This window comes from Athene cunicularia (assembly GCF_003259725.1).
Source record: "Athene cunicularia isolate RWA chromosome 4 unlocalized genomic scaffold, athCun1 chr4_part1, whole genome shotgun sequence".
Taxonomy (NCBI): domain Eukaryota; kingdom Metazoa; phylum Chordata; class Aves; order Strigiformes; family Strigidae; genus Athene; species Athene cunicularia.
This window is the reverse complement of record NW_020799098.1, coordinates 4,449,231-4,458,047: the sequence shown is the minus strand read 5'-3', so window position 1 is coordinate 4,458,047 and position 8,817 is coordinate 4,449,231.

Here is an 8,817-nt window from a genome sequence, read left to right as displayed (position 1 = left end):
CCCAATGAAAATAGGGCTTCTTGGCTGCTGAAGAGCAGCAGCTCCTGACTGCCTTTGTTCCCGGGGCTTCACGGTAGTTGGGGCCTTTGGCCAATGGGAGCCGCTACTGAGCACAGATCAGATCTGACCTGGTATAAATGGAGTCCCCTGGGGGCCGTTTGGAGCTCATCCCCTGGAGAAGCACCTGTGGTTGAGGTCTCTCCCCTTGGGTTGGGATGTCACCCAAGGAAACTCCTTGCAGTTGCTTGGGTTGGAATGCTGCCCTGAGATTTTCCTTGAGGTTGAGAGCTCTCACTTGTTAGGTGAGCGGTAGTGTTTTGTATTGTCATTAAACCCTAGTGAGTAGTGCTTTGTTCTTCATTTGGGGTTGTTGTTAAACCCTAGGAGGTTGTTTTTTTCCCTTCTCACAGACATTTGAACCTGTAATTGAATACTTGTGGAAGGCTAGTTAATTGTGTTGATAATAGTTTTTACATTTTTGATGGGTGTTTGTTTATTTGAGAGCCTCTCTAATATTTGCTTAGGCTTTTTTTCCTTTTCCCTTTCTCCCAAATAAAATGTTTTCAAAGGTCAACCTGTCAGTAATAAACTCAATGTGAATTCATATGGGCAATGGACATAAGCCAGTTCTCAATTCTCAATTATTTCAACAGTGTTTACAGAGACTAACAACCAAAAGTACCTATAGAATTACCCATGGCTTTTCATTAATTTCATAAAGAGAAACATCTGAAAGCTTCTTGCCAATAAAGTTAGTGTGGACTGTACGTGGAGTTAATATTTACCTAACACTTAAACTTCCAACAAGCTCTGGTTCAAGATCCTATAAATGTCTTCAGAATATGTTACAAAACTTTTTATGGCATTTCCTGATCTTCATCCAGGAGTAGGTGTGGATCGTACAGTATCAATATATGACAAGAAAAGTACACTGTGGGAAATGAAGTGTTTCTAGGAGTGTTTTCTTGGAGATAGTTATTAAAAAGGTATGCAAATACATATGTTGATATGATCAAAATACAGACCAACATCCATAATTTGGCTTTGCGTCTTGGACGTCTGATTTCCATCGAGGTACCATTCCATGCTCCGTTCTCCCTGTCTAAAGTTATCTGGACTTTTCTTCAGCGTTACGACTGATACCTATTTCATGGCAAACATATGCTCCAGAAAACAACTGATTTTTATATTTAACTTGCCTTTCACTTTCTTCCTTCTTTAATGGCTTCAATGGAAATAAATGTAATAAGGTCCTCCTTAATCTCTTTCTAAAAAAACCTGAAATTAATTTTGTTGCCTTCATCACACATTTGTGATATATCTTTTTCAATACCGTGATGGCCAGAAATAGAATAATGCCCAAAGCCTATTTCCTTCAGAAAATCATTATCCTCTAATATATACCTCAGAATACTTCCAAATCTTTGACTATGTTATCTTGAAGGTTCACACATTTTTAAAGATATTGACAGTTCAGTATCCCTTGAGACATTTTCTCCTCAGTAACATATATTTTTCTATTATTTTAGCTCACTTCATAAAACCACTCTGTTGTCAATATTGAAGTTTAGCAGGGGGTAAAGTCAATTTTATATAAACAGAAATTTTCATATTACAGTGATTGTTGGAACTCCTTTCTTTGTTCCTTGATAAATGACTCTTGGAAAAGCCACCCGCTATTCATGCGTTAATCGCATGACCAGTGTTCCAAGCTCATACGCATCGATGCTCGCTGTGTCACTCTCCTCTTTGTGGATTTTCAGAGAACAGATTGGAACTAGAGGAGTTCTTGGCCTGGCTATGGCTCAGGCCTTTATCTCCATTGGAGCCTGTACCAAACCACTGCTAGTTTTGTTAAGGAGTCGAGTGCATCCGTCACGTCTGGTGCAATCTCTGAAGTCACTCATACGATTTTGATGCAAAAGTTTTTTTATAGAATACAAGTCAGCTGCAGTAATTACTCCCATGGGAACTTGATATAGAGAACTGGCTATTTATTTTGGGAAAGCTGTTTGTTTCCTCAGGACTACTGAATAGAATATATTCTTTTTGACTGCTGTGTCTATCTGCCTTCCCAGAGTGTTACGTTCACCGTACTTAACTGAAATGAACCCCAGTAAAATCACTAAGTTAAATACAAACAATATACTTACATTTCCAATCCCTTTCAGTAAGTATTATTTCTATTTTATTGGTGTAATAAGCTGGGCAGAAGAGTATCTTCAGCTCTGAGGAAGTAAACTCTGTGTATACCATGATTTCTTTCAAATCATGCTATCTTCCAGGAATGAGTTTCCATTTTAGAGAAACAATGTCAAAACTGGATCACCTGAGCACAAAATGCTTTACTTTATGTGATACCTAATTGGCTTTTAAGTTTTAAAATAAGCAGTGTAACAACGTCATCTCAGATATAGCATTACCTTGAGCCTTTCTTCTTTGAGAAAAATTTTTCCAGACAAGATTTTGGCCTGTTCCTGTGCTCACATAAGGGAACAAGTTTCACTATAGCTACTTCTACACCAGCAAATTAAACGTATCTAGAGATATCTTAAAGCGATGAGGACAGCTGGTACAGGACATCTTTTGTCTTTTCTAACAAACTGTTTCAGCCTCCAGTGCAAGATGTCTCTGCACAAACTGCCTGCTGGAATGCGTCCTGGGCTGCTCCAGCTGCCAAAACATGTCCAGAAGTTGTTCAGGGAAAGAGCCTGTTGGAAAGGGCCAAAATCATGCCAGGAAACGTTCTAATGCTTTACTAGCATAAATGATCATGCTCCAGTGCCAAGAAATCTTCCCAAGCATACTCAACTTTGTGAGGATAGATGCAGACCATGCCATTTTTCCCTGAGAGGCACACTTCTGCTAACCATCCTGGCCAGAACAGCTCTCATTTAATTTTCTTTCTGTAAGTACTTTTCTGTCAATGGCCAAGATCATGACTAAACAGATAAAAGAATCATTTATCCCAAAGTGACTGTCAAGATATGTAAGAAGTGATATTTTTATTTAGCTATCTGATACTGTTGCAGAAGTAATCGACAGGGAGAACAGCCAGTCACCATGCAAACACATTTATATAAAAACTACTCTGGGAGAACTCAAGAATTCCTGAGTTCAGAAGAGCTTTCCAAAAAAGACAATGCCTCTTCTGATAATTTATAACCTTTGATCATCATGGCTATAAAAAAACCTAATCTTCTAAATAGAACATTTTTAGTCATCCCCCCAAAAAATGCTGCATAGCAAGTGTGAAGATAATAGATGTCTCCTGCCAAATTCATTTGTATGCCTTAAGTCTTTTCAGACTAGCTTAACCCTTCTCTAGGATTACCTTCTGTCTTTTTCTTCTTATTATTCCCAGCTATATAAAGGCTCTTCTTCATTCTGCATATTTTTCGATGGCGTTATCAATGTGGCTTTTAATAGATTTCTATTATGCAAGGAGGAAGAAATGACTTTTGCATTTGGACCAGACAGTGATGAAGTTGTGTTCATTTTCAGTTCCAGTGGGAAATAATTTTATTCTTCCTGTCAGCCCACTGGGACATCTTGTGCTCTGAATATGGTTTTTCCCCTCTATTTGAGCTGGCAAGTACTCATAGCAAAAGTGTGCTTAGATGAACTTTACTGCCATGTTGACTTGGGAGACTCTGACATGACAAAGGACACAAATTCCTTATGGTGCCATAGCAGAGGCTGCATTTTATTGATGGAGGAACTTTGCACACTTGTATCAGCAGTAGCAGGTTGCCTGCTCTTACTGATGTATTCATATTAATCACATAAATTCAGATTTTTTTTCCTCTACTTTTGTCAGACACAAGGGGTATGATCTATCTTGAATGCATCTTCAGAGCTTCTGTTCACTTAATGAAGACAAGTTCTTGCTCAGTAGGCAAGAGGTACTTTAATTTTGTTCTCTCTTGTGTCCTAAATGATAGACCTTCAAGTTCTTGTAATTTCATAATTATTTTTAACCTTCTGGATTCCTGAAGGTAACTTCTCTTCATTGGAGAAGGAGTAAATAAAAATTAAAGCCACTGTAGTTCAAATGAGGGGTAGCTAAACTTTTAAATGAACAAAATTATATGTCTCATTTAATTAATTTGTTGGTCCTTTCCACTGCAAAAAAATGTGTCTGTGAAGATCAAGTCCTGACTATACTTTTTACCCTCAGCTGATTTGACAGAATCACAAAATTGTCTAGGTTAGAAAAGACCTTGATGATCATCCAGTCCAACCATTAACCTCACAATGACAGTTCTCGAATCCACCAGATCCCTCAGTGCTGGCTCAGCCCGACTCTTCAACCCCTCCAGGGATCCCGGGGACTCCCCCCTGCCCTGGGCAGCCCATTCCAACGCCCAACAGCCCCTTCTGCACAGAAATCCTTCCTCAGAGCCAGCCTGACCCTGCCCTGGGCAGCTTGAGGCCATTCCCTCGGGGCCTGGCGCTGGGGCCTTGGCTCCAGAGACTCATCCCCCCTCTCTGCCCCCTCCTGGCAGGGAGCTGCAGAGGGCCAGGAGGTCTCCCCTCAGCCTCCTCTTCTCCAGACTGAACCCCCCCAGTTCCCCCAGCCGCTCCCCAGCAGACCTGTGCTCCAGACCCTGCCCCAGCTCCGTTGCCCTTCTCTGGCCACACTCGAGTCATTCAATGGCCTTTTTGGGGTGAGGGGCCCAAAACTGAACCCACTCATCAAGGGGTGGCCTCACCAGTGCCAAGTACAGGGCTCAGATCCCTGCCTTGTCCCTGCTGACCACTCTATTTATGATGCAAGCTATTTGTAGGACAAAGCAAACAAGAAAATGGGGAGTGAAATATTGGAACATACATTGGAACAAGTTTACCTAAGACTGTGCGGCAGATCAGTGAGAGAGAATAAAACCTGAGTTTCCTGTTTGCTTATTCAGACCCCTGTTTGCAAAAACACAAAGCAATTCTAATGAGCAAGGGTGTGATCCATCCCACCTCGCTTTAGATATAACAGCCCATTGTCTAGGTGTCATCTGCTGTCAAGACAAAGACATCCAGAAAAAAATTTATTCCATCCATCTTAGACAGCTATCTCAGGATGGGGCAAATCACTCTATGGAATAATCTATTCCCCATTACTGATGATGGATGAAGCTTGGATGACTGACATCAGCAGACAACTACCTTTAAAATGGCTACAAGTTGTGCTGACAGAATATGCCCCCAAAATCCACATTATATACACAGCAGTCAATAAAATGTGTCCATTTGCCAAGGGATGAAAATTCTTTTTCACAAAAACTTTCAAGATTTCTGTTTGCTTTTGGGCCAACCTCAAGCAAAACACCCAGCGTTCCTAATGTTTTCACACATAGGGAACTGTTATTTTCTGATGGAAACTTTTATTCAGGAGGGAATATGTGTGTACGAGGTGGAGAATAAGTGGATGAGAACTCCATGTTATGTAGGAAATTCAATTTGACGTCTCTGCTCAGCCTGGGTCAGAGCAACATGTACCATCCCCGATTGCTCTGTATCAGGAGAAACAGTTCATCTTTATGGAAATTTTTCGGCTTAGCTGAAAACTAGTTCTGGGAAACTGCCTTTGCAGAAGAGAGGTCAAAGATAGGTATTAAAAAAAAAAAAAAAAAAAGAGGAAGACCTTTTTCATATTTGCAAGTAGGATTTGCAAAGTGTAGCTGTGGCAATGTAATGATTACAGTACTGCTCCTGCTAGATACATTCTGTAAAGCAAAATACACAACAAATTGGAGAGCTTTACTGCCAACAACAAGACTCTTGCTAGCATTAGATTTCCATTTCAAAAGAAATACTAAAAATCCAACATTTGGAAGTAGAATATCTAACCAATCCCTCTCCCCCTCATATTCGCTCACTTTAATTTTTAAAAGGTAGCTTCTGTATCACTTTCAATAACATAAATTTCTTTTAATACAAATCCAATAGATTCAACTATAACATTGGGGGGTTTTTAGGGGGGTGGGGACATTGGGCATGGCACATTATGACTGCATAAGCACCGATAGTTTCTCCATTAAGTGAAATGCTATGAAATTATTCCATCTAATCATGTCAGTGGCAAGAGACCAACCACAATAGGGCTTTCTAGTTTTAGGAAGAGAACAAGTCTAGAATAGCAAGCAGTCCCTGCCTCAAATCACAACTGGCTCTACAATTGCTTTTGCAATCATGATGACTGCACAGAGGGGAAAAAATAAATTGTTCTGTCAGAACTGGCATATGCAATTACTTTATTTGCCCAAGCTAATTGTTCATACAAATCAGACACGCAGCTTATCATGTCACTCAGATGTGATCCGTTCACTTGAAGATACCATAAAGTTACTATGGAGTTACTTTCCTAACATTTTTTCTTATTTTCAATAAGACGATAAAGAACTGGTAAGGAAAGTGATTTTCATACATTTATTAAAAAGAGAAGGTGGCAGAGGAGACAGAGCAAAATAGGATGGTTAAGGAGTACTAGACTATATCATGGAATACAGAAATGTTTTTTCATTAGTTTATCCCATTTCTTCTAATTTTTCTCAAGTAGTCCAGTTATTAATTTAATCTCTATACTAAGTCACTGTATTCTTCAGCCAAGCGTTCAGCTGCTTTAGCTATCTGGAGCTGAAATAATAAATGACATTAACCTGTTGCATTCCCACAAACTCTGTTTAACAGGTCAAGACACTCCCCTGACTTCATATTAAGCATCTCAGAGATAGGTTCCTGATATAATTTTTGCATACATCCTCTGACATCAAACCAGAAAGCCTTTAATGTAGGACCATCAGTGGAGATACTACACTGGTTGTACACACCATATCACTCTCCTCAGCCCTTGGAAGAAGTGCTGGGTTTTGACATATCTTGTTCAGAAAACTAAATATAAAATTACTTCCATACTTGATTTTACACCTATTTACATTTCTGTGCATTACCAAGTGTGAAGCTGTAAACTTCAATGATCCTTATATATTAGTATTCTATATGTAGATAAATATATTCACATATGTATGCACATATACGTATATATATACATAAACATATACTGCGGTGGGAAAAGTTTATCTTTGTGTACACTTGCAGTAAAACTCCATTTAGTATACTGACATTCCGTTGAAATGATAGATGTGAAGCATTTTATTTATTCCTTAATCCTAAAAAACCATCTCACTTAGAGATGTCACCATTTTGTACCTCCAGCACTTCCCTCAGTAACAGTCCACTTGTCTCAAAGAAAGCTTTAATTATTTTAAACCCTATTATTCTTCTAACAAAAAAATCTCCCATGTTGCACCCCTTTTATTGAATGAATGTTCATTGATTAAATAAGCTCATATCATTGCCAGTGGCCGGTATTTGTTTTTTCATTAGTTGCACCAAGTCACTTTGTTGAGAATTTTGGAAACATCATTCAAGGTGCTTTATTTTGTCCCAGTGATTTCAGAGGGATTCTGCAGCTGGGTAAAGATTTGTAATGTACACGCCTAATGCACTCCAGTTTCTATGTGGGGTTAATCATGCCATGATTTATGCAGAAAGTGTATGACCACGGGCAGCCCTTGTATAACAAACTGAGCAAAACTGTCCGAGAGAGGAAAGTCTTTACCAACGGTATTATTTGAAGAAAGGACATTTAGAATGTCTGGACCTAAATTTTCCTTACAATGGACAAGAAGGGGGAAAAAGGCATGGAAGAGGAATGACCTTTCGCCAATGTATTTGCAAGAGAACTGTGTTCTGCATTCATGATCAGAGCAGGCTGCCAAGACACAAACAGGAATTCTGTTCCTCAGTAGGAAATCTGTCCCTTGCAACCAACAACATTTCTGATGTCTTGCTTTGTCTTGTATTCAGTATTAGGCATTAACTGAGGGTTTTGATTTGTTGGTTTTTCTGAAAATGTGATCAAACTTCTGGATATCCTGTATTTTAGATTCTATTCTTAAAATCCTTATCTGGCTCAAATAGTGAAGTATGTTAAATATAAAACCTCAATATTCAAAGTCTGTTATAACAGAAGTCACATGTCCATTATAGTCTTTTGCTTGTGTAGGATACTTGTGGTTAGACCGACCACATAGACTAAGTTAATTTCTTCATTCCCTACTGTTATGTGCGAAGCTAAAAATAACTGATGTTTACTCAGGGGAAATAACATCCAGCAGAAAACTTTAAAAAAAAAAAAAAACAAAAAACCAAGCACAAACTAGTAAAAATATTGACATGAATATATTTCAGTCAGATAAATTTTCCCTTAATTTTAAAGAACATCTATAAAATTAAAATAACTTAGGAGTTCAGAGACTCATTTTTTAGCCACTTGTATTCAAGTATCTTGCTTTTTAGGCTCCTGTGAGACTGTGATCATATGACTATAGATGATCCATGTAAGGAGGTTACTATCCTTAGCAACTAACCAGTTACTCAGTGTAATATGTCTCACCTCTTCGCATCCCTCAGATCTGCTAGTAGCATGACTTTCTGTATTCATAATTTAGTTCAGACCATTTTACAGCATCTCTAAAGATGGGGTTGATGTAAGACATCAACCCAGAGGAACCTGAGGTTGGAAAGATCACTTCGGCGCTCTCTGTGGTCCAGTTATATGAAATGGCATGTTTGGAGATAGCTACAAACAGCTCATCACACTGATGGTTTGCAGAATCAAAGCAGCTTATTCTATCTACCCATCTTGGACAAATCCTCTTCTTGAGCAGTGCTTTTCAAATGCAACTGTCCACATACACAGATTTTATCTCTCTTTTTTTTTTTTTTTTTTTTTTTTTTTTTTTTTTTTTTTTTTTTTTT